Source organism: Callithrix jacchus, chromosome 2, assembly GCF_049354715.1.
Source record: "Callithrix jacchus isolate 240 chromosome 2, calJac240_pri, whole genome shotgun sequence".
In the NCBI taxonomy this organism is placed as follows: domain Eukaryota; kingdom Metazoa; phylum Chordata; class Mammalia; order Primates; family Cebidae; genus Callithrix; species Callithrix jacchus.
The window spans coordinates 112,581,313-112,607,942 of NC_133503.1; the positions used below are offsets into that span (position 1 = coordinate 112,581,313).

The window sequence follows — 26,630 nt, forward strand, 5'->3', positions numbered from 1 at the left end:
AAAAACTCCTGTGTCTCAGTGCGTACCCAAGGCCCTCGTGGCATGGGAGACCTCCTTATCCATAGGTAGCAGAGATCCATGGGAAAAGCATGGTTTTTGGGATGGAGTAGCACAATCCCTTACCACCCTGGGGGAGGGAGCTCCTTTTGCCCATTGCAGCTTCCAGATGGGGCCTCCCTCCACCTTGCTTTTCCTCACTCTCTGTGGGTGCACACCAATCACCTAGTCAGTCCCAGTGAGAGAACCTGCGTACCTCAGTTAAAGATGCAGAATTCACTGTCTGTTTTCATTCTACAATGGGAGCCGCAAACTAAAGCTGTTTCTATTTGGCTCTCTTGGCTGTTCTTCAGTAAATTTCCTTCTTTTTAAGGCAATGGCAGTTTGAAAATCTTTGTCTTCTTGCAGAAATGTGTTTGAAATGACAAAAACATGACCCTTCAAAGTGAATATTTTCCTTAAAATTTGGTAAGAATTTTTGAATTCATTAACTGTCTCTGTCAGAATATGATTCAGATAATTATGTTGTATCTTTTCTCTAAAGACATTTAATTTAATTTATTGTAGAACTGTATTTTCATACATTGAGTCCTTAGGTGGAAGTTTTAAGGAGCAACTGTCCTATGGGTGTTATTTCTTCTTGATTACTGAGATTAAGAATATGGGCCTTGTGGTTCAGCAATTTGGAATTGAAACCTGCTTCTGTCATTTATTAGCTGTGTAATTTTGAGAAAATTACTTGAAATATAAACATAATTAATATTGCCTAGTTTCTAGTGTTACGTAGAATAAACCATAAGCACTGAATAATGTTAGATATTATTAATTATTACCGTTATGTTAGCCAAATCACTTACTATAAAAATGTAAAAACATCCAGGGGAACTCAAGAAAATAAGCAACCTCAAATGGTCCATACACTTTTCAGAAAAGCATTAACTATAGAATTCAATTAAAGAATATCTATATATTGTTGATTACATAAAACCAAATGTAACCAAAATGTACTTTTATTTTATTTTGCTATCAAAAATAATCAAGTATTGAATAATTTTACAGATAACTTTATAAAATTTACTCCAACTTAGTTCAACAATAATTTATTGGTTATCTAATCTACATAAGAAATTATATGATACGTTGGAGCAGAGATAAACACAGATAAGCCCTGATCTGCCCCATCAAACTGCTTAGAATTCAGGAAGAAGAGGAAAAATGGATTTCTGCAAATTGCTTTACTAGAGAAAATAATAATAATATGTCAAAAAACAGAGAATGAGAAGAAGCTAAGGAGATTTAAAGATGGGAGAGAGAGATACGTCTTGGAATTAGATCCTCAGTGTTTAGTTATTAGGTTCCTGAGGCAGTTTGCACCCGTCGGAAGAGTTCTGAATGCGTAACGAGTATGGCTCTCTTGGTTCTAGCTTTGGTCCTACCAAAAGAGAGCTTTGCAGCCCTAAGCAAATTTACTTACCCTCTAGGAATTCGCTTCCTCACTTACAGAACAAGTGACTTCCCAGGATAGGTATAATGACAACATTTTTAAAAAAATTAATATGAAAATGCTTTAAAATATGTCACAGAATTAAAAAAAAAAACAAAATCAAGATGCAGTTTTATCATTTTTAAGAAACAAAAGATTTTTTTTCTTTGGGAATTTTGAATTTATTTATTACTACATGTTTTATTATTAAAAGGGAATATTTTATTATAGGTCTTTGAAGATAGGCATGTAAATTATTGTAAAATGTCCTAATTTTGCCACAAAGAGCTTTCAGGGTAATCTATAAGAGAACTAGAGCAGTAGTCCCCAATCATTTTAGCACCAGGAATTGGTTTTGTGGAAGACAATTTTTCTTTTTTTTTTTTTGAGGTGGAGTTTTGCTCTTGTTACCCAGGCTGGAGTGCAATGGTGCAATCTCAGCTCATGGCAACCTCTGCCTCCTGGGTTCAGGAAATTCTCCTGCCTCAGCCTCCTGAGTAGCTGGGATTACAGGCACATTCCACCATGCCCAGCTAATTTTTCGTATTTTTAGTAGAGACGGGGTTTCACCATGCTGACCAGGATGGTCTCGATCTCTTGACCTCCTGATCCACCCGCCTCGGCCTCCCAAAGTGCTAGGATTACAGGTGTGAGCCACCGCGCCCGAGAAAGACAATTTTTCTATGGACAGTGTAGGGTGGGGAGGATGGTTTCAGAAACTGTTCCAGCCGATCATTAGGCATTAGTTATATTCTCATGAGGAGTGCACAACCAAGTTCCCTTGCATGTGCAGTTCACAATAGGGTTCACATTCTTATGAGAATCTAATGCTGCTGCTGATTTGACAGGAAGCAGAGCTCAACTTTGCTCTCCAGCTGCTCATCTGGTGTCTAACAGGCCACAGACCGACACCATGGCCTGGGGATTGGGGACCCCTTGAACTAGAGGATCAGTAAAAAGCATAAAAACATTTTGGATTTCTTAAAAATGGTGGCTATTTAAATTCATTCACTATTTATCTCACCCTTAACTCTCCTAATATTTATTAAACAATGAGTTTCTGCCAGATGCGATGATATGCATAATTTATAAGAAAGGCAGGATTTCTGTCCTTGATTAGCTTAATGTCAAGCTTAGAAGACAGCCACAGAATGGGCCAGGTGTGGTGGCTCACACTAGTATTCTCAGCATTTTGGGAGGCTGTGGCAGGTGGATCACAAGGTCAGGAGTTCAAGACCAGCCTGGCCAACATGGTGAAACCCCATCTCTATTAAAAATATATAATTTAGAATTTATATGGGCATAATGGCATGAGCCTATAATCCCATCTACTCCAGAGGCTGAAGCAGGAGAATTGCTTGAACCCAGGAAGCAGATGGCACCACTGCATTTCAGCCTGGTTGACAGAGCAAGAGTCCATCTGAAGAAAAAAAAAGAAAAATAGATAGATACCAAATGTTACTTTTACGTGTTAAGCATTATGAAGGAAAAGTGCAGAGTACGACAGAAGCATGTTGCAGGGAATCTTTTATAACCTAGTTTTGGAAGTGACATACCATCACCTTTGCCATATTCTATTGGTCACACTAATCTGGAATCTCTTGGAACAATATACAAGGGAACTACGCAAATATACAAACATCAGGAGGTGGGGGCCATTTGGAAGCTAGTTATCCAAGGATCCTAGCCTAGATTTGCAATTTGCAACATTGTCTTTGCTACTTAGTCACACAAAAATAGCTAGTAAATGGGATAAAATAGTTATATATAAATTTCAAAAACAAAACCAGAGAAATATCACAATCCTCAATGCTTGATTATTTGTAAGAAGATAACCATTTGCTGTGGAAAGAATCCATGAGTGATCTGTGTCCAATGCACATTCAAGAATTCTTGAATTTAGACATGAAAACCAAGCAAGATGGCAGTACAGAGCCCTGTTCCCTTGCCTCTCGCCTGGCTACAGAATCATGAAGGAACTCATACTGATCAGATTTAGCAAGAGCCAGTGTAACCAGAGAATCTGCAAACTTCACATACATTAGAGAAGTTTCATTACTTGCCTGTAAGGATTCCCTAGCACCTCTGCTACATGACAATGTCTGTCTCTCTGCAATACTGTATAGCCTAACCTATCCTGCTAAGGAAACAGAGAGGCACTGGTGAGTATTTTTTTCTACTAATGCTTATCCAGTTCTTGTTATAACTATCACTTTTTTAGCAGAATATTTTCCCCGATGAGAGAATTGTTTAACCCAACATTCAAAATAAAAAACAATTTAATTTCTGCAGTAAATGGCTCTGATATTCACTACAAACCAAGAATAGGATTATATGCTTGCTTTATCATTTTGAAAAAAACTATTATTAAATATTCAAACCTTAGAAATTATAATGTATACTTATGAAATGATGGAAAGGAGAAATTATATTTGGCTATTCATAGATACATATTTGCATTTTAAGTAAATGAGAAAAGTGGAACCAGACTAAAATGAGTTTTTCTTTGTCTACTTTATATACCTTATTTTACTACAAATCTGAAAACCTAGAATTCACTACCCCAAGAATTTGCCGTGACCTTATTTTTTACCAGATTAAGCTAAGAATGATAAAAGCATGTGAAAATTCAATAAAGATACTGATCATTTCTTTAATTCTGTAACCATTTGAGGATTTTCTTTTACATTTGGGATCAACAAGCTGGTAACACTTGTGGACCATTAAAAAAATAAGTATTTGTGTGTGTTGTGTTTAATTAATTTTACTTGTAAAATGTTCCTATCAGTCCCTTAGCTCAGGGATCCCCAATCCCCAGATGGCAGACTGGTACCCTCCATGGTCTGTTATAAACCAGGCCACGGAGCAGGAAGTGAGTGGTGGCCAGCCAGCATTACCGCCTAAGCTTCACCTTCTGTATGATCAGCAGCAGCGTTAGATTTTCATAGGAACTTTCACCCTATATTGAGACCTTTGCATGGTAGGGATCCTGGTTCTGTGCCTATCAGAATACCTGATGATCTGAGGTGGAGCAGTTTCCAAAACCATTCTCTGCAACCCTCCCTTACCCCACCCCCAACATATCCTTCCCATCCATGGAAAAATTGTCTTCCATGAAACTGGTCCCTGGTGCCAAAAAAGTTGGAGACAACTGCTTAGCTAGTTCTTAAGTGAGACAAATTTGATCATACTGTATAATTAGATTAAAGTAAACATTTATGAACCCAGCTTTTTTCTTAATTTTACTTTGGGCAACAGGTGATGATAACTGTGCCTAGTATTTCCTGTGTTTCATGTTTATGCACGTTTGTCAAGCAAGTGCAATATGTAGCATATCTCCCTAAGGACCCCTGCTTCCTGTGAGAGATTCAGCTCAAAGTTTATGAATATTTGGAGGATGAGGCAGAGCAGCAAACTTATCAGCTTTAATTTGTCACTCTACAGCTTGCCTCCGTATTAAGTCCTCACATCCAGAGCTGGTCCATAACTTTGAGATTAGCTAAACCTATGAGATAATGCATTTTATTTCATTAAGCATCTGTGGTGTGCTGCCAGGGATTTATAAATGCTGGTCAATGCTTGTGTTCACTTCAGGATAATTGTGCAATCAGTCTGCAAAGATGTGAACAGAAACCACCCAGCCCTGAGGAAAGATGACATCCTCACTCAGGTAAATAAAGATATAGGGAAAACATGATGATAAATACAATATATTGGATGCTAAGCAAAAGTATAGAAGACAAACATAGTAGAAGGAGCCATAGAATGATAAAATAATGAGAACTTTAAAGACAATCTGGTTCTGATTCTTCACTTTAATGATGAGAAAAAAATGTGCTCCAAAGAGAGCTTTTTTCTTTTTCTTTCCTTTTTTTTTTTTTTTTGACAGGATCATGGACTATGTGAGTTGAAGACAATGCTTAATCTAGAGTTTTCACTGGGAAGCCTTCCTCTCTGGAGCATTACACAGAGGTTACTGCAAGCACACCATACCCCAGCAGTCTGGAAGCCTGTATTCTTTTAAAACAGAACTTAACAAAGGACACAGACACACAAACCCACAAAAAGATTACTGTTAGCAAACAGATTACTGAATAGCTGTGTCTATTTCACTTTTGATTTGAGGGGGTTATGATGATTCATTCAAGTGATATGAGAGGCTGCTCTCTGCACAAAAAAAGTCTGGAGCGCTAGGGAAAAAGTGGAAAAGGAAAAAGAGTTGATGTCCAAAACTGCAGAATCGTATGTGACAGAGTGAGCCAGAACCTCTCCAGCCAAGGCTCACAGAGCACACCACATAGAGGCTAGAGGGTGGCTCAGGCTGCCTGTGCCAGTCTACTAGGTTGGTATTCTCTGCTCTGAAGGGTGGGGAAGGAAGAGGGTTGGAAAGCAGCAAGATCAGGTGGCTCTGGCACTCTACCTGTAATGCCTTAAACACATCCAAGACTTCCATGGACCAAAGATGAACTTTCTGAGGCTACATGGACTGTAAAGATAGAATAATTCCAAAGAAAGGTACAGTTTGTGTTTAGCACACACAGATCCTTTTGAAATGTTTCACTGGAGCTGGTGGTAAACTTCTTTATGTACTAGAATTTTTCAGTTGTCTGTGGATGTATTCCTAAGACCCTCTGACTAAACATTCACTGTATATATTTATTTAACATACAATCAGATTGGTTCTGTAAAAACAATATGTAATGTGATTATATATGCTTATACAGTAAAAAAAAAAATTCACTTCTGTCTGCCTGCATCTGTCAGAAATACCTATGGCAATATACTGACAGAGGAAATTATTTTACTATTTATTATGCATAATGTGGACTTATGACTGTGTAATAACAGAAACAAAAAAGTTGATGTGAAAATATACCCCAAACTTGGACAATGCATGATTCCCCAGTCTAAGCTTTTAAGTATTTTATATACAGATCTTAAATAGATTAAAATTCAAATATAGAGCAAGAAGGAGTCACCTGATCTTTGCCTGATCCCAAGAGGCTGATAAAAACCTCACTTAAGGTTTTTCTTCTACAGTTTATCTTCCACTCCTCACCAGAATCCCACAGGCTTCATGTATGGAAAATCTAAATCAGAAGGATCAAACTGGGGTTAGGAATGTGTGTTTTATAAAGCTCCAGATATCTAGGTAATTTGTTATATATTTAACTTTAAGAATTTTTGACTCACAATAATATCACTTTCCCCTAACACAAATCCCAAATATGGAGCCTACTATCTCATGCTTGAAGAATATGAGGACTGTTCTGATGAACCAAGCTCCGAGGACATGTGAAAGGGCTGTCATTCTAAAGGACTCGTAGTAAGTCCAAATGTTTGGGTAATGGGAATTGAGAGTCAGTCCCCCAAGCTAGCATATTAGACTCCTCAAGGGCAGCATTTGTGTGTCATTTGCCTCCCCAACTTCTAGCACAACATTTGATGCTAAAAAGTACTTGATCAATGAAAGCAGCATTCTTACTGGGGACAGTGGACCATAAACATTTTGTAAGATCTATGCAATTCAGAGGAGAAGACCAAAAAGTAAAAACAGCTAGGATAGACACATTAGATATAGATGCCTATTATCTACTTTCATACTGCATGAGGCTTGGACTGACATTTAAATGATCAAGGACATGGAAGTTGGGCAGCTGTATTTAGCTCTACTTTAACGGGTCAGTGAGTGGGTGTAGTGTTTATTCCTTATTTTTTTCCTCAGAGTGTCATATATCTTCTTCAAGGGCTATGGAAATTTATATATACATTTAATATAAGATATATATTAGATGTGTTTGTACTGATCCCTTTCTCCTAAAATTAATGAGATAAATCTAGCTATTTTCAAAGGATTCATCAATAAGGATGCTGAAAGGAAATGGAACATGGAGGTTAACAGGCCCATCTTGCCAGGTAACTGTTTTGATAACTAGTGGGAAGGTAGATCCCTGCTGTGCTCAAGTATTTTGTCTTTAAATAAATAATAATGATTTACATCTATAAACCACTGCCCTTTTACGCCTTAGGTCTAAGACTTCATGGCGAGAATAAGGGAGGCACAAGAAGGATACCACCTGAGATAACATGAACTAAGTCTTTATTAACCATACCTTGACATTAGCTGGCCATTCATTTACTCTTAAGTGCGGTCTTACAAAGGTTTTACTGTGTATATATCCATGTCTATATGGTAATGAGATGGGGTTTTTATGTGGTTTATGGAAAGCAGCATTATTATTTTATAGCCACTACCCACCCTTTCCCCTATTTTCAGCAGTAAATTCTGTTTATTTTAATCTTCTATATTCCCACCTCAATTTCTAATCTCTTTTATGTCAACAATGCTCTAAATGTCCAATAAAGTTAACTTCAGGTTTCTTTTACTGTTTTTCATCTCTAATCCATCTGAACTTACTACTCATTAGGAGTGAAAGCAAGAGAAAAACATTTTTGTTGTGATATTTATATTCAGCATTTTACAATTTCTATTGCATACAGAAGAAAGTTAAATTATACAATAATAAGATGATTGTTTTAGATTACTAAATAGTTCATCTGTAGGGAAAACAAGCAAACAAAAAAGAAGACAGACTGTGTTTAAATATTTTAACAAATAAAGAATTTTATTGTTTTTACTTAACTTTTAACCAACAAATTATTTAGTTAGACAGACATGGGAAGAAATTGTGGGGTTCTCAGACCATAAGAATACAGCCAGCAGGTTTAGAAAGAAGATTTGTTTGTGGGAAAAAACTACAAGTATTTTATCAATTAGAACCATGACATAGCCTTTCTCCCTTGGAAAAAGGGATTATTTTTGGACTGTAACATGTAGTCTTACGGTGTTTCTCCCCTTAGATTTGGAGTTTAAATAATATTTTTAAAAAGCTGTCTGGTTTCCCACAATCCACAGGAGGTTTGTGTGTCTGCACTCCTGCTCACACCCTGAAATTCTGTTATATTAGTTTCCTTCCCTCTCTGGGGAGCAGATGATGCCTCTTCATCTTTGCAGAGCTTGCCTTCACATGGTAATGAAACCCACTAAGGAATGCAAGAAAAATTAGGTGAAAAAAAAGGCTAGGTTAAATGATACTCCAACAGCTAAATCTCAATGATGTCAGCTCTCCAAGAAACATGTGCATATGTGGTTCCCCCAGGAAATCCTACCTAAAGTTCCTATCCTCCTACTCTCTGACATTTTTTATTTTCTCAGATGAAAGAATACCACCAAGGCATACTTCATGTACACATCAAATTATACTTTCAGTACCATTTGACATTTACAAAAAGGGTCTTAACAACAAAAGGGTCTTACAAAAAGGGTCTGTTGGGACATGAAGAGGAAATGACCATTGTGAAATTTCTCAGCAAAATCAGTTTACTGGGAATGACATGTAAAGTCAGGAGCAATGATATTTTCTGTTGCAGCTGCTTAAACACTGGCTCGAAATTAAGACATTGGAATAACTTCTTTGCTTTATGGCCATGATGCAACTCAGTGGTTTAAAATTTTTTACCAAACAAGCCGATCCTGAAAATAGGTCCGTTTTCCACTAGTTTTTTAGAAAAGAAAATGTTTAGCTTTCCCCAGTCTGTCAATCTTGTGGTAAGGAAATGCCACCAGGGTACCTTTTATAAGAATTTGGGCTCAGAAACAGCTGTACAAATCATAAAATAAGTTTTTTCCCCCTTAATCCAACTGGCACTCAAGTCAATGAGCATTTTCAGAAACAAATTATAAAGCAGACTCACTTTGAAAACCAACCTGAAAAGAGAGACACACACAACCATGACAACCTGTTTAGAACTGGATATTCTGATTGTCAACACTGGAAAATGAGGGGAAATCATTTATGACACTGTAAGCAAAGCTCTCCTAGTGTTCTCTACTTTCCTGTAGATAGAAGAGTAAATCAATGCAATAGCCTCAGGTTTCTGGAAGGAGAAAAAATGTCCTTGAGAGACGATATGAAGGATATTACTCTTTCATGAACTAATATTCTCTCCTTATCGGTTTTAAAGGAAAAAGAACTTAAATCCTCAATGGGAAGCTAAATAAAGGCTTCACAGTACACAGCAATAACAAGTGAATCACTGAAACTAATTTTAACCCCAGAGTGACAGAGAATGGTAAATCGTTTCCTTCCCCCTTGCACTTTCCCCTCCCTGACCCCAAAATTTGCTGTTAGATTTCACCACATTAAAATGTAATTTTATCTTACTGTATGTCTGCCTTTGTTACTTCTAAAGCTCTAGCTAGCTTCCTTTCTTCCCACACTAATAGGAAAGAAGCCATAATTTTTATTATTTATTTTTAAAAGCATACGCATTTTATTTTTTTAATTTTATTTTATTGTGATAAGAACACAACACGAGATCTAGTCTCTTCACACATTTTTAAGTGTATGATACATTATTGTTGGCAATGGTTACGGCCTATCTCTAGAGCCTGTTTATTTTGCTTCTCTGAAACGCTACCCATTTTGTTTACAGTGAGCAGAACCACAGCTGCCATGGTAAGATACTGCATGAGCACTGGCAATTAAATGGGCAGCGCACTATATCCCCCACAAGAGTTCTGAAAGCCTGTTTTAAAGATATCTAAGATGGCAGAGTGTGTTTAGGGCAGATCTCCTTTCCTGGTTCTCTTCTTTGTCCTATGAGAAAAACTTTGTCAGGGGAGGAGCTAGACACACATGTCTAGGAGAGGCTTTTTTATTTAAATCAGTGCAATATGTTCTGAGCCTCTCACCTTGTGCCTTGCACAGAGATTTTGTACTAAGGAACCCTGCTTCCTTAGTGAGCAGATCTCAGAAAAGCAAACAGCAGACTTCTGTTACAAATAATTATGAAACCACTTCTATGTTTCAATATCTGAAGGGCTCCTTATGGCTTTGTAGAGGAGCAAGGTCTGGAAGAAAGGGATGCTGTGGTAATCACTCAGGACATAACCCAGGGGATAGGAAAATAACCCAGAGTTTGGCCAGTAGAAGACAAAGGGGGAAGGTTCAGATTGCTAAACTCAAAGCTGTTGAGAAACTAAAACTAAGTGTTAATAAGAGAACACTCAAATCATTAGGATGAAAAGGATCAACAAACTCTTTGATAGAAAGGTAAACAAAGGGACATGACTCACCTTCCCCTTTCTCCCTTGTTCTCCATATTCGCTTTGAACACCTGAGTGTCATTCAACAGCAATCAACATTTAATGAGCACGTATTATGAGAGAGGCAAAGAGCAGGATTCTAATCACACAAAGTCACTCTAGACATGGTTCCCAACCACATACGCATAAAAATTGGTCAGTGGAGTGCTGCCCATATGGCTTTCAATCTATCATGAGTTGGATAATTGATGGTGTGGTTTTCCAAGGCCTAAACATTCTGAGTATTCAGTGGGTCAACAAATCTGCAAGGCATTTAAACTGCCATTCTTCCAATTAGCCTTATAAGTTAAACATCACCTACCACCATTTTACTGACATGAACAATGAAGAAACTTGCCCAAGCTCAGCTATAAATGGCAAAATTGAGATTTAGATGTTTTTGTGAGTCAACACCAATGGCCTGTTAACATGTAGGTGCTGGTGTTCTTCATTTAGGTAGTTTCTGTAACTGACATGTTTGAACCTATGCTTAATAACCTCCTCCTTTCTGTTGTTCAAGAAGCATTTTATGTTCCATTCCAAGAAATGGAAACACAAGGAAAAATGGTCATAAAATACAGGTCTTTCTCATTGATGAGACTGTTCAGATTGGATACATACTCACTGGAATGTATAAATGCATTGTTTCTGCTTATTCCCCCAGGAGACGCAGCTCTGCATATCTGGTTGCCAGAGAGAGACTGCAGCTGGCTGGAAACATTACCCAGCACTGTGCAAGCCTGCAGTGCATTATCACTATTATACCTTCTGATTATGGCAAAGATTAAGCTCACAGCTTCCTCATATGTTAGATAATATTAACAAAGTTCAGCATGAATAGAAAGGATAAATTCAAACAATAATTTAACCTGATTTTCATGAGTCTGCCAGTTTGCCATAATTATTAAAAAATTATGTATCACAGATTTCAATTTTGAATGTTATATTTTGATTTCTTTTTATTTTACCCATTTTCCATACAAATTCATTTATATTTTATAAATTAATAAACATAGAGGTTAAAAAACTTTCACAAAACTAATAGCAAAATAAGTTGTTTATAGATTCTTAATGTTATTAATGGTAAGAGTTTCTTTACATTTTATGATTTGTATACCTAGAAAATAGATACAAAAAATACATATTTTAAGTTCACATAATCTATTCTACAATGTTGTAAAATATATTTTTACATACTGACCTCATCTTAGGTTTATGAAAATATTCACTTGACACATAGTTATGCATTTATTTTTAGAGAGAAGTTCAGTGGATACCCACCAATGAGCAACTGGGAATAGACAGAGCATTTAGGTGAGATGGCATTGTAAGTCACATAACAGAGCACTGGCTTTCATCCTTAGCCCACAAAAATGGCAACGGAGGTAATCGAGAGGTATGAAACATTCATTCATTCAACAAATATTTATTAGGCATTTACTATGAAAGGAGTGTAATCCAAGCAGAAAGAAAAGCAACTTTACAAGGTCTATTTTGTATTATTCAATGATGGGAAACAAAATCAGTGTGGCTGAAGTAGAATGTGCTGGGGTACAGCTGCAGCAGAAAAAGTCAGATGTCAAATCATGTTTGGATGTGTTTGTAGGGATACTGAATTCTATTCTGAGTAAAATGGGAAGCTGTATTCATTAGAGGCATGGCATAATCTCAGAATCCAGTACTATCTGGACTTGTTTATGCTATTTTAATAAATGCCTGTGACCTGGATCATATTATCGTCAAAATATATTCTTGAGTTCCACGTGTAAGAAGACCAGTTTAGGGATGATTAGGGCCATTAATGGAATATATAATGAGAAATATTTGTGAGCCAGAGTTGGGTGGGGGGCAGGTTGGAGGAATGTTGGACCAAAAATCAGAAGCAGGCGGATCTTTTGTGTTGACCAAGAGTAGATGGATAAGATAGGGAGGAAAAACAAGTGACAAACTGGAAGTGGTGAGTTATGGTTCCATAGCAGAAACAGAGAGTTTGGGGCATCAAAGATAAGTGTGTAACCAACACCAGATGATGTTGGTAGCTTCATGGAGTTCAGATGAATTTCTCTAGATAATATCCTGCCACTGCAAATAATGTCTCATACATGAGAGGAGTCAAAATTTTGTTAAAATTCCGTAAAGAATTAAATAATCCCATCTATCTGATAACATATTTGAGTTTAATGAACTTTATCTTAAAATAATTTTGCCCTTTCTCAATTGAAAAAAACAAAATTTAGAGACTTTAAAGCAAAATGTATAAGGGACAAATCAGTTATTAAACTCAAATATTTTGACTCTCAACCCTTTATTGAGAGTTTTGACCTTGTCACTAATTTAAACCTTTTAAAATATGCTGCTTGCATGCTTTCAGACCATTTGAATTGAAAGTTCAACATAACATTTCATGTATTTTTAGGAGTCATTGAAAGGAAATGTTAATTCAAGCTTTAAATATGTAATTTTCTTGTTCATATTTGATAGTTATTAAAAGAAGATATCTGCTGATAGCTGGATTCTTTTGGTAATGAAACTGCCACTTAGTTGAATAATGAGATCTTGGACCTTTTGGTGAAGCTTCATTTTTAATATAGACAGAAGGAGACTAAAATTGAATCTGTGAAATAATTGGATAACTCAGGTTATAATTAAAATTAGGATATGACAAAAATTATGGGCTTGTTTCCTTGCAAATTTGAAATAAAGTAATTAAAGGTAAGTCTGACATTTCTGTTTAACCTCAAGCCTGGCTCATGTGTGTTAAGTAAAAAAGAACATCATTATATGTTAAAAAACATACATGGGCCAGGAATGGTGGCTCACACCTTTAATGCTAGCACTTTAGAAGGCTGAGGAGGGCAGACTGCTTGAGACAGCTGTTTGAGACCAGCCTGGGCAACATGGTGAAACTCCACCTCTATAAAAAATAGAAAAATTAGCCAGGCATAGTGGCACACCTGTGGTCCCAGTCACTCAGGAGGCTAAAGTGGGAGGATAGAGTGAGCCCAGTAGGTGGAGGCTGGAGTGAGCTCCTGCCTGGGTAACAGAGCAAACCCTGTCTAAAAAAATGAAAAACAAAAACCATACAAGGAGCTAGTCACTGAAAAGTGTCAAAAGTGTCTTGGTGAAGAAGCCATTATTTTCTTCCCTGATGATTATGTAAAAATCCAGTCAAGCAAGCAGATTGATTCTATTCCTTGTCAAGAATGCTTGTCAAGAAATGAGTAAATTTCTGTAATTGACATCTCAGTAAAACAACAGATGAGTAGAAAAAGAAGCCAAGATATAGTGCCACTGAGTCACAGGTGATAATACACAACAAAGAATATATCAGATTTAACAAAAGTAGCATCTAAATAAAAATTTAGAAGATCTGTATCAATTATTCTCATTGATGACTAATTTTGCTCCCCCAGGAGACATCTGACAGTGTCTGGAGAGGTTTTTTTTTTTTAATTTTCACAAATTAAAACAAATTTTGTTGTTATTTACATATTATTGGCATGTAGTGGGTGGAGCTAGGGATGCGAAATATCCTATAATACACAGGACAGTCCCACAACAAAGATCATCCAGTCTAACATGTTAATAGTGCCAAAGTTCTGAAGCACTCACCTAAATAAATATTTTACTATGAAACCACTTGGAGGAAAATTAGTTTTTCCTAAATCAATTGCAATCAAGAAATTGGTGGTGGATGGTGCTATAAACCAGGGCTAGATTAAGTGGGAGAGTTGGAGGCACTTTGAGTCACCATCACTAAGAGAGAAAATAGAGGAAAAGTCATGGATGCCCACCACGGAGTACTATATAGCAGTTAGAAACAACAGGTTAGATAGACACATAGCACTATACAGAAACAGAGCACTGATTTAAACATAAGGAACAGTGGGAAATATCTATCAAAATACTTTTTACAAATATATCAAGTACAATAAGCAACAAAATAGAAATAAAATGACAATGTGCATTTTGCAAGAACACAAATAAGTAAAAAGATGTGTTAACCTGCCTAGCATCATTGCATATCTAGAAGGAGAAAATAGGGAACTATAGCAGAAAGATAATTGACCAATTAATCAGTCAATCAAGAAAGAAGCTAATAAAGATAATGTGCTTTGCATTGAGATTTATGATTACTTCAGTCGTCTTCATCTGATGCCCAAATACATATTATGTATGTATTATATATATTAATATTCTTAGTATATACAATATGTTGTATGAATATATGTTAGTATATATAATATGCTATATATAAAATATATATGCTAAGAATATTAACACTAGGCATAAATACTCAAAATCAGTACAGATGGTAATCAAATAGAATTTAATTATTGACATCTGGATTCATGGCTTTTCTCATTGAGGATAGGTATGAGGAATACATTTTTTGCACAATAAATGCTTCTTAGATTAAGTAATCTCAGAATTCACATGGAAAGACAATACAGTAAGTTCTGCATAAAAGACAGGAAGTGAATCAGGAATTATACAAATCATTATATATTAGTGATCAGTATGTGATTTTCACTTTCTACTGAGGGTGGATAAGCCAAGAAACACAGAACACATGCTAACTCACTTTTAGAAAAGAGACCTACATCAAAATGAGAATATTAGAATAAAATCCAAAGGAGATGGAAAAAAAAAGCAAATAATCTACCAGAAACCTGGAAACTGTTTAAAACACCTTATCATATGCCTGGGCAAAATATGTGTCAAGGATCAAGAAACCCAGGTGCTCAAACAAAAGCCCTGTATGGCTAACCGGCAAAGCAAAAGAGGTCATTGTGGGTGAGGAAAAGGAGATGGCATTTTTTAAAGGTACCATTGGTACAGGGGACAAAACAAGAAATCTATTAAGTAAGGCGAATCAGGTGCAGAAAACCCCCCATAAGATCAGCTAAAAAAAAAAAAAAAGACTTTAAGGAATACTAAGCTTTTTATTCCAAAGAAAATTATAAAAGCTTTAAAAAAAATAAATCAACAGTAGTATGCCAGCTTGAGAATCACCAGAAGTATGCAATGATGGTAGTAGAAAAGCTGACCTTTGAAATAGAAAGGACTCAGCAAAGGGAATCAATGGATTCTTTATTTTTATTATGAAAAAATTAGCTACATATATAGCTACACATAATTGTAAAAAATGAAAAGAACAGAGAATTAATAAATATACTTTCTAAATCTAAATATTCTCTTCATCAATGACTTCAAATTAGAAAAGTAATATTTTAAAATTATAGATTTGAGGGCCCACTATTGTATTTTTCTTAAGTTTCCATGTGATTTTGATGATTGGTTTGTTTAAGAACCACTGTTATAGATGTAGTTAGCTATTTAGAATTTAAATATACACAATATTATGGCTAAAGTAAGTAATTATTCAGCTCCTTTGTCGATAAACAACATCCAAATCCATATTCTGCTGAACAACTGGAACAAGCTCATAGCTAATGTGATAAGACCCTGAAAATGCAAACTGTTAAATTATACTACCATATCTGACTGTCTGGAGCTACAGTAAAAGGCAAGGGTATTTTGCACTTTAATAGGCATAGCAATTTAGTGGAAAGGCAATATGGTATTATTTCAAGAGAAACTGTTTCTATTAACTTTAGACTTATTTGATTGATTATTTATGAGAAACAGTTAATATAAATTATTCATAATTTAAATTATACAAAATTATGTAATTAAGTGTATTAAAAGCAGTTGATCAGTATGAAGTGGAAAGACCAAATTCTTTAAAGTAGGAATGCCTCCTAGACCGAAAAACAAAGGCATGGGAGAGATAGGCTCTTTTCAAAAATGAGACACGGATACCATGCTGTGACAGTATCTGGCCACAGGTGCCCAGATAGTTGGACAAACATTATTCTGGGTGTTTCTGTGAGAGTATTTTTAAATGAGATTAACAATTAATTCATTAGACTGAGTAAAGCAGACTGCCCTCCATGATGTGAGTGGGCCTTATCCAACCAGTTGAAGGCCTACATAGATGAAAAGGCTGACCATTTCTTTAGTGAGAGAATGAATTCTGCCTGATGTTCCTCAAACTGAAACATCAGCTCTTCCTGATTCTAGAGAAGCTTTCCAATTTCAGACACCAACTGGGACATTGACTCTGCAGATTTTAGGTTTGCCAACATGTATAATCACAGGAGCCAATTCCTTACCATAAATTGGTCTTTCTTTCTATATAGTCAATTGATTCTGTTTCTCTGGAGAACCCTGACTAATACATAAGATATAACCTACTTGGTGATCTGCCAAGACCTACCTCAACATCTTCACTGTGAAAGAAAGTAAGCAGGGAAATCTCATAGATTATAGACCTGGAAAACACTTTTTATAAAACTGCATTAAAAAATGGCAATCTGGGCATGGTAGCATGTGCCTATAGTCCCAGCTACTCTGGAGGATGAGGTGGGAATAATCCCTTGAACATAGGAGATCAAAGTTGTAGAGAGCTCTGATCATACCACTGCACTCCAACCTGGGTAACAGAGTGAGAATCTGCCTCAAAAAAGAAAAAAGAAAGGAAGAAAGGAAAGAAAAAGAAAGAAAGAAAGAATGAAAGAAAGAAAGAAAGAGAAAGAAAAAGAAAAAAAGAGAAAGAAAGAACGAAAGAAAGAAAAGAGAAAGAAAGAAAGGAAGAAAGAAAAAAAGGAAGAAAGGAAGAAAGGAAGAAAGAAAGAAAGAAAGAAAGAAAAAAGAAAGAAAGAAAGAAGGGAAGGATTGAGGGAGGGAAGGGAGGAGGGAGAGAGAGAAAGAAAAAGAATGAATGAAAGAAAGAAGGAGGGAAGGAAGGAAAAAGAAAAGAAAAGTCAATCCTTGGAAGTGAGAAAACAATTTCTGCATGTGTAATTTTTCTTCTTTCAAAGGTTTTCTATATCCCAAAAGAACTTAACTTTAAAAAGCTTCTGTGTTTGATATACTATTAAAAATCATATTCAGACCAAAGATATGAACACCTAAGTCTGACACCTTATGTATAAATCAATACTTACAGTCCTGTTAGTAAAATAAATGCCTGGGATAATAGATATATGAAATGAAAGGCCTTAGATCAGAGCTTGCCTAGCAGGCCATTCAGGTTTATATCTTACTTTCTTCAAGGCACTTATTTACTTTTGGATATGCTGGGCCACAGAGGTTTCATTGGAATTGTTGATAGAGTGTAAGCCATTATTGCTCAATGTAACTCACATTTGCCTTTCTAAGTATGATGCAATTGCTTCTTCCTTTCCTTCATTTCTAGCTGAAATTATTCAACAGAATGAATAAGTTATTCCATCACAACCTTGGAGAACACATAAATGCTCAAGGAACATTTCATACCTTAGAATAAGTTATATTGCAGAGGTAAATTATTAGGTAAACATTTATTCCACTTATAACACAGTCAAGTCTGCTTAAAAAGATTATGCTACATGTTTAAAGTGAGTTTGACCTTGAACTTAAAACAATGACTCTGGTAATTGGCTTATCAGTCTCATTTAATATCACATTGACAATTACTTGTTCAAGTTTCAACTGTAGCTGTAACATCTTGCTATTCACAATTTTAATAGTACTACTTGTGACTCCAATCTACATCACACAGCACTTTGAGATGTTTACAATGCAACTTGCAATATAAATTAGAATAATCGATAAAGTTCTCACACCTCCATTACAATTCAATGTGAGATTTCAATAGGGTCAAAGAGCCAAGCCATATCACCTACATTAAATGCTCCAGATACATTTCATTTGAATTTGATACAGAAGGAACATTTACTCTGATAATGTTAAAGACTCTCAGAAAAAAAAGTTTTTAATGCAACGACTCGTTATTTTTAAAGTAGGATTTTTGTTTTGGATGAAATGAAGGATACCAAGCAAATGCCATTTTCCACCCCCTGCTCTATCCAGGAAGTTTATCTTTGGATTTTCACAAAAGAGACTTTTAAAAAATTATTTTAAAAATTAATCAGTAATGCCTTAATTTTATGGGCCTCATCTACATTTCATTTTCAACTTTTGCTGTTTTATCTTCTTCCTTGTTAGGCTCTTTGATTCTGGCTTGATTGTTCCTATTCCTGACATTCATGCATAAATAAAAACTATGGAACTGGACAACTGAGACAATCCTAGAATAATAGATGCCTAATGAAGAATCTCAGAGAAGTTTCTTTCTAGCCGGTCACCCAGATCTGCGCACCTAACCCTTGCCTCACCTCACCTAGATATATAAGTAAAGATGACGCTTTAGAGGAAATCGCTGCTGTACAGAGATTTCATCTAGGAATGTTGCTACAGTACAAACTGTCATTATCTAGATAAACTCACATATATTTTCCTCAAAATAATGATACTCTCACTTGCTGTCCTTCACAGCCTAGCTGAAGCCATTTAGCCTTAGAACTTTGTCCTCAATAGGACATATTGATTATACCATCATATCTCAAGAGACACACATCCACATACACAAATAACTCCACATCTTAAAATAATTTTCACTGCAGAGAAACATCAATGAGTGTGCATTTGTTCTTATCTGGTGTTGCACACTCAATTCTGTTTAGAAAATATTGATCAGCATACTTGGATTTAGTTAAGAATATGAATAAAGTTAATCTAATAGCTGAAAATGCCATGGCAAAAAAACACACAAAATAGGAATCTATAGGTTAAGTAAACATACTCAAAATACATTCATAAAATAAGGACATGGTGGGGGAACATGGGAAAAGAAACAGATGAACTATACTGACTTTTCTTGCAAATAGGTATATGACAGAGTGCATAAATGAATGTGATAAAAGAGTCCTGCAAAAACTTTCCAATTACTACACAATAATTATTTTCAAATAAAACCAACAAGCTAATTGCAGGCCTATTATCTGAGGCCATATATTAGGTTGGTGCAAAGCTGATTGCGGTGTTCACTATTGAAAGTAATGACAAACACTGCAATTACCTGGTAAATATTGTTTTTCTTAGTTATATTTGTGTACACTCTTGCAACAGCTTCTTTGAATGTGAATAGGTGTATATATGCAAAAATATGTAAATATATACATATAGAATATGTTCTTATCATTGAAAAGTCTGGCTCAAGTACCTATGCTGTATTTATTTATCCTTTATCTCTAAATCCCATATGTTATATGTTAATAAACATATCTGGCCTCTACCTCTACCATTTTCACAATATTTATTACTTGTATATATTACTATTGATATGACATGTGATATGACATTTTATCTGGATTCTTCTATTTATAGTTCTTTTTAGCCTCTGTGGACAGCTCTACAGAGAATGAACCATTCATCGACGTCAACCATGTTTTACTGAAGATTTTGAAGGTATTCCAACGTGACTGAGTACTACATTTCCTCAGATGTCTGCACCCTGTATCTGAGATCACCATGTTTTCAGTTATCTCATTTGAACCTGTAAGTAAGATAAATGTTCTTTAAAAACACTAGAAATGTTGGAACAACAAGGAACATATTTTTAATTAAAATATCTGCCAGTAGCAATGTTGTCACCTTCCAAATGTAAATATAGAACTTCCATAACCATACAATTTGTTGTAAAACTTTTTGATGATACTTTCATCCAGAGGAGTAGCAAGGTTATGTTAAAACTACCTGTAGAGAGAAATAGAGGTGTGTTCACATTTTAAAACTATTAATAAGAACTCAAGAGGCCCTCCTGCATGATATAGACTCTTCTCAAAAACTGTATCTGATGCAATTCCACTTATCTGGGGACAGAACCCAAACTACTTTTTCCCCAAGTAAATGCTGCTTTTTCTTACATTTGCATCTTCACGCACACAACCCTCTGGAATACCCTTTACTTTCTCTATCCCGGGTAAAGGCCTACTTTCATTTGAGATTCATGTTCTCTGGGATATCCTCCTTGAGAACATTCCAGGCCTGTGAAAGTCCCCTCTCCTACTTCTGTGCTCCCATAACATTTTGCCCCTATGATTTTTATTATCCATCACAAAGTTGTTGTTATTATTATTATTTGAGGCAGGTTCTTGCTCTGTTGCCCAGGCTGGAGAGCAGTAGCATGATCCTGGCTCACTGCAGCCTCTAACTCCTGGGCTAAAGTGTTCTCCGACCTCGGCATCCCAAATAGCTAGGACTACAGGTGCAGACCACTACACCTGACTAATTTCTGTATTTTTTTGTAGAGACAGGGCCTCATTCTGCTGCCCAGTCTGGTCTCAAACCCCAGGGCTCAAGCAATCCAACCACCTTGGCCTCCCAAAGCGCTAGGATTACGGGTGCAAGACACCATGCCTGGCCTATTTTTAAGTGTTAGATTCTCCTACTTCACTGGGTATCTGTGAAGAGAAGATGAAGCAAGAATAAAATCTTCTTCAAAATCACTTATCACAGGTGTAGCAAGTTAATGTCAACATAGTCTAAATTCTGATTATAGGTATTTTTTTCACTTTTATGGTGTTTGAAATTTTTATATGAAGTCAAACATTTCTGGCTAATCTTGGAAAATCTAAAAGCTTACAACACTAGGCCTTCCTTCCCACATGATAACATTAGGCTACAGTTGAATAATGGCTGTCCATTTTGGACATGGTCCCTGTCTCCAGTTTATCACAGTTTTCATCTTTCTTTATCTTGCTTTACTTTCCTCAGTAATACTATATGCCTGCTATAGTATTTAATTGTGTTAGAGAATCTAGGCCTATTCAGAGTAACCACTAAGGCTATTAGAAAATACATGAAATAATAGAACACACCAATAATAGCAGGAACTGAATTTCACAGCACACAGAGCACTGTGGAAGGCCAAGGCTGCTCCAAGTGCAAAGGGTGAAAATCTAGGTTGTAATGGGCACAAACAGAAAGTAGTAGGGGGTTGTTAGACTCAAAGGAAGGTGAGGAACAGAGAATGTAGAATAGGAAATGTCAAAAATGAATTTCGCCTTTTTAACAGATTTGCTTAAGGGCAGGATTAGTGATAATATTTGGAACTGAATCAATAAAGTGCAGGTTAAAACTTTCAATGTTGTAACAGGAAAGATTTGCCGAACAGAACACGTGTCTTCCTTTGTAAGAGACATTCCACTTCTCACAGTGTTTTGGCTTTTCTTCATCTCAGCTCATATATTTCTGTACCTGATAATTTTTAAGTTATAAATTTGAATGATAATTTTTAAGTTATAAATTTGAATTTGATTAGGCTCTGTATGTCAAAAATCTGTAGATGTGATGATCTTGTGGATAGAGTGGGTGTATCTGTGCATGTGTGTATATGTATGTGTATGTGTATATGTTTTGTAGAAAAATTGGAAATAAGAGAGAATAGGAAATGAAGAGTGATGGGAAGGTATAGGAATGGTTAGGTGATGTATGGCTAATAGATTTAACTAGTTGTTAAATCTAAATATATATAAGTGTATATATATATATTAAATGTTGACTATTATGGTCACTTTCTCTTATTGTTACTTTCATCCTGTAAATCAGGCAAACAGAACTGATTGTCTTGAAATCTTGAAATGTGAATGCTCATGCTGTTCATATTCCTCCATGTAATGCTTTAAAAGAAGATTGGTAATAAGGAAAAGGTCTCTGCAATGATAAGATAACAGTCACATATTCTAAGTAAGTAATAAAGATGACTGTGATTACAGTAATAGAAAATGGAGAGAAGAGAAAATTGTAATACCCAAGAAAGAAGTAGGTTCTTGTCTGTGCTTCCTCACCAATTTTACACAATTTTAACAGATAACCGGTTATTACAATTTATCTTTTTTATCACTGTGCTAGGCATTTTGGGAGACATGGAGACAGAATCTTTTTTCTCAAATGGCTAATGTTTAGAAGTAAAATTATTGTTGTTAAGGGTACATATATCTTTAGGTTACAATTGTTAACTAACTCTACATCTACACCATTGCAGTTGCTACTGTAATTCAAAACAATATCATTTTCAAGGCATAGTGCCCTGCATATTGCTCCATGCATCAATCACTGTTGCTATCATATGTCATTTGGAGATATCCTATCTATTAGGACATTAGCATAGATTAGAGAGAAAAAATGGTACTTACCAGGAGTTGGGGTGGTTGGGTCGGGGGCAGGGGAGAAAAGCTGGTCAAAGGATACAAAACTTCAGGAGAAAGGGTTCAGTTCAAGAGATCTATTGTACAACATGGTGACCATAGCTAATAATAAATAAATTCTTGAAAAATGCTGAGAGTGGATATAAAGTCTTCACATCACAAAAATGATGAGAGGTAATGCCTATGTTAATTGGCTATACTTAGTAATTCCATGGTGTATATGGACTTCAAAACAACTTGTTGTTTCATTTGTCAATTTAAACAGTTTCATTTATCAATTTTAAAATCCTTTAAAAAAATAAATAATGAATTTTGGGCCAGGCATGGTGGCTCATAGCTGCGGGAGGCTGAGGCAGGCAGACTGCTTCAGCCCAGCAGTTCGAGACTAGCTTGGGCAACATAGTGAAACTTTATCTCTATAGAAAACACACAAAACTTGGCTGGATATGGTGGCACATGCTTGTAGTCCCAGATATTCCAGGGGCTGAGCAGGAGAATTGCTTGAGCCCAGAAAGTTATGGCTACAGTGAGCCATGATCCTGCCGTGGCACTCCAGCCCAGGTGAAAGAGGGAAACCCTGTCTCAAAATAAATAAATAGAAATTAAAAATAAAGATATTTCCTTTTAATTTGTAATCTACTGAGAGGTTGCTTTAAAATCACAAATACATGCTTAATTTTTACCAAAAAAAGGAAATTTTTGAATTATGACAAAAATTCATAGAGATGTTAAATTAATCACACATAAGGAATTATATTGCTACATGATCCCTAGTTTGGGGACTAATCGTTTAATCAGGGTGATATGGTTTGGCTGTGTCCCCACCCAAATCTCATCTTGAACTGTAATTCCATGTGTCCAGGGACAGACCTGGCAGTAACGATTGGATTGTGGGGGGCATTTCCCCCATGATGGTTTAAAAGTGGCAGTTTCCCCTGTGCTCTCTCTTTTGAAATGTGTCTTGCTTCCTCTTCACCTTGATTTTAAGTTTCCTGAGGCCTCCCAGTCATGTGGAACTGTATGTCAATTAAATCCCTTTCCTTTATAAATTACCCAGTCACAGGTAGTATCTTTTTTTTTTTTTTTTTTTTTTAAGATGGAGTCTCACTCTGTCACCCAGGCTAGAGTGCTGGAGTGCAGTGGCACTGTCTTGACTCACTGCAACCTCCACCTCCCAGGTTCAAGCAATTCTCCTGTTTCAGCCTCCCAAGTAGCTGGGACTACAGGCACATGCCACCATGCCCAGCTAATTCTTGTAATTTTAGTACAGATGGGGTTTCACTATGTTGGTCAGGCTGGTCTCAAATTCCTGACCTTAGATGATCCACCTGCCATGGCCTCTCAAAATGCTGGAATTACAGGAGTGAGAAACTGCACCTAGTCAGTAGTATCTTTATAGCAGTGTGAAAACAGACTAACACACAGGGAGTCATATATTCTCTAAAGCTTCTTAAGTATAAAATACATAAATAGATATAGATACATAGATAACCACATCTTTCTCTCTCTCTCTTTTTCTCCAAATACAATACTTCATTATGGTTGACGGCTGTAAAAAATAAGCTTTTCTCATGCAGATACTGTGAATAAAAGCTATAAGAGTTATTATAAAAAGCAATTACATTTGTGTTCCAATAATAAGCAAAATCATTCCATTTTGTAAGCAATCTTCTCTTGATGCAGTCCTCATTCAATTTCTAAGCATAGATGTGTTCAGCTCCTCAGTCCATCCTGACTGTTTAATCTTATTGAGCATTTATGTAATACTTCATTTTTCAGCAATCTGAAGAACTGAATAAATACTGAAGCAGAGCAACAAGGTTATAATGCAAATAACTTCCATTAAAAAACTGTAAGGATGTTTGAACAATCAAATGAAAAACAGTGAATTATAATGATATATTAACAATGTGTTAACCATAACTCTAGTTCTAAGTAACCACAGGGATACAATATTGAAAGAAGAAAAACAAGACTGAAATGAATGAATGGCTTTTAGCTTTGCTGAGGCCTAGTACTTGTGGAGATCACTCTGGTTTCCAGACTTTGCCTCCCTCCTCTCCCCCACCTACCTCACCTATCCATTTCCATCAAGGATTATATTTTGACATTGGACTCAAATCTAAAGGCTCAACTTTACTTTTAGTTCCTAGGATTTAACCCTAGTTTGAGCCAAATGTAGAGCAAGAATGTCTAGCACCACATATGGTAGCCTGTCACTGGGATAATTTATCCAACAACCAGGTATTTGGACAATAAAAATGACTGAAAAATGCCCTATAATCAAGGTGCTCAGCCTCTGTGGGGAGGAGGAGAAGTAATAAAATATAATCACAATTCAGAGTGATTCATGTTGTAATTAATGTTCATACAAAATTATGGGACCAAAAAAAAAGATGCGGACTTATCATACTATGACACAGAAACTGTTGAGTTCTTTTTGAATGATTATAAGAGTTCTCTAGCAGAAGAAACAATTCTATTTGAGGAAAGATCATGTGGAATGTGTATAGGCAAAGGAGGATGCAATTCTCATATTTGTTTTAGAAATGAGAAACTCGAGGTAGTTTGGGAAAGCAGCCATACTATGACATTGAGGACAGTAAGATGGATAAGGGAGTATTTCAAAAGTTGTTGATAGAATTTAGTCAATAGATTGGTCATGTAGAAGTACAGGGCTAGAAGGAAAATTTCTTCAAGAGACAGAAAAACATACTTGATGAATTAAATATCAGACTCATGACAGAAGTAGAAGCCAGAATTGATTTGAGATGACTAACATGTTAGGCTGGATGAATTATAATGTTCTTATTACTGAGAGAGAATATAAGAACATAAAAATGTTTGATAGATAAAGATTTGGTTTTGAATATGCTAGGTTAAGATGCCTGAAAATAACCTGATGCCTGAGTAACAGATGAAGATACTCAGTAGAAAGCTGGAAATGTGAGTCTTAAACGAGTTGGGGGATGGAGATAACATTTTGAGATTCATATAATTATTCATGTCCAAATTCCAGACTTCATTGTTTATAAGCATAAAATAGCTTCATCCTTTCTTTTCACTGCCTCTTCAAACTCTCACAAAGAGCTATTTTCTAACCACTTGGATAAAATCTCCAACAAATTCTTCTCTATGTAATTCCTTATTATTAAAACTATTGTGGCCAGTTTTTTATTTTCAAGAATAGTTTCAGTCCACTAAATACAATGACAAATCTACATACTTCTCAAAACCTGGCTTTCATGTAACCTCAGAGATCTTCTCTTCTTCCTCTTGGGATGGATTGTAAAAATCTACTCATCTTGCATTTCTCTTCCTCTTTCCTGCTGTTTCCCAGGATTGAAGGGAAAGCAAAAAGCAAAAGAGCTAAGAACTGATTCCAAAAACGTGGAAGTATTCTACAGGGATATATGTTTCAGGGTGAGGACTGAAATGAAACCACTAGATATGAGAGTTATCTGGGTACTGGTGACATTCATGAGTAAAAATTAGAGTTAAAGTTCAATTTCATTAAGTGAGATATTTGAGGGAAAGAAAAAAGAGAGATGATAAGTTATGGCCAAATAAAAAGCATTGTTTGATTTGTTATGGGAAAGTACAGAGTATGTTTGGAGATTAGTTCACATAGTCAGACCAACTGTGTTTTTTCCTAGTCCCAGAGAGGAGCTCACATCTGGTGCCTCATCTCGGATAACTAGCTTGATCTATGCTTCCTTCCCCAAGCTTTTATTTCAGTAACTTTCCTCATACCTATGACCACAGATAGGTCTGAGGTAAACTTGCTAATGAATGGGATTGTGGTCCAGTGATAAGGACCTTGTTGCTGACATGGTTACCTAAGTATCACCTCAATCATTGCAGCCCTCATTTTCTCAGGCACCCATGGAGATGCTCTTCTGCT

General features: G+C 36.0%; 1 long non-coding RNA gene across 1 annotated transcript in view; it reads left to right on the forward strand.

The window, feature by feature from the left end:
• Positions 1-26,630, forward strand: part of LOC144581505 (uncharacterized) — a 70,500-nt gene that overhangs the window by 37,463 nt on the left and 6,407 nt on the right. Inside the window, exon 4 of the long non-coding RNA XR_013532394.1 lies at positions 19,905-20,075. This is a non-coding gene — a long non-coding RNA (uncharacterized LOC144581505). The remainder of the gene's footprint in view (positions 1-19,904; positions 20,076-26,630) is intronic.